The following is a 526-nucleotide window of genomic DNA, read 5'->3' as shown; positions in this document are numbered from 1 at the left end:
CTATTCTATACAGAGCTCACAATTCACACGATTGCACACAATACACCCTGCGATCAGCCGTGGAGTGCAGCGCTATTCTATACAGAGCTCACAATTCATACGATTGCACACAATACACCCTGCGATCAGCCGTGGAGTGCAGCGCTATTCTATACAGAGCTCACAATTCACACAATACACCCTGCGATCAGCCGTGGAGTGCAGCGCTATTCTATAGAGAGCTCACAATTCACACGATTGCACAAAATACATCCTGCGATCAGCCGTGGAGTGCAGCGCTATTCTATAGAGAGCTCACAATTCACACGATTGCACACAATACACCCTGCGATCAGCCGTGGAGTGCATACACCCTCTATACAGAGCTCACAATTCACACGATTGCACACAATACACCCTGCGATCAGCCGTAGAGTGCAGCGCTATTCTATACAGAGCTGACAATTCACACGATTGCACACAATACACCCTGCGATGAGGCATGTAGTGCAGCGCTATTCTATACAGGGCTCACAATTTACACAAT

Source organism: Nanorana parkeri, unplaced genomic scaffold (assembly GCF_000935625.1).
Source record: "Nanorana parkeri isolate BGI_ZX_2015 unplaced genomic scaffold, ASM93562v1 scaffold810, whole genome shotgun sequence".
In the NCBI taxonomy this organism is placed as follows: Eukaryota; Metazoa; Chordata; class Amphibia; order Anura; family Dicroglossidae; genus Nanorana; species Nanorana parkeri.
This window is presented reverse-complemented; position numbering follows the sequence as displayed.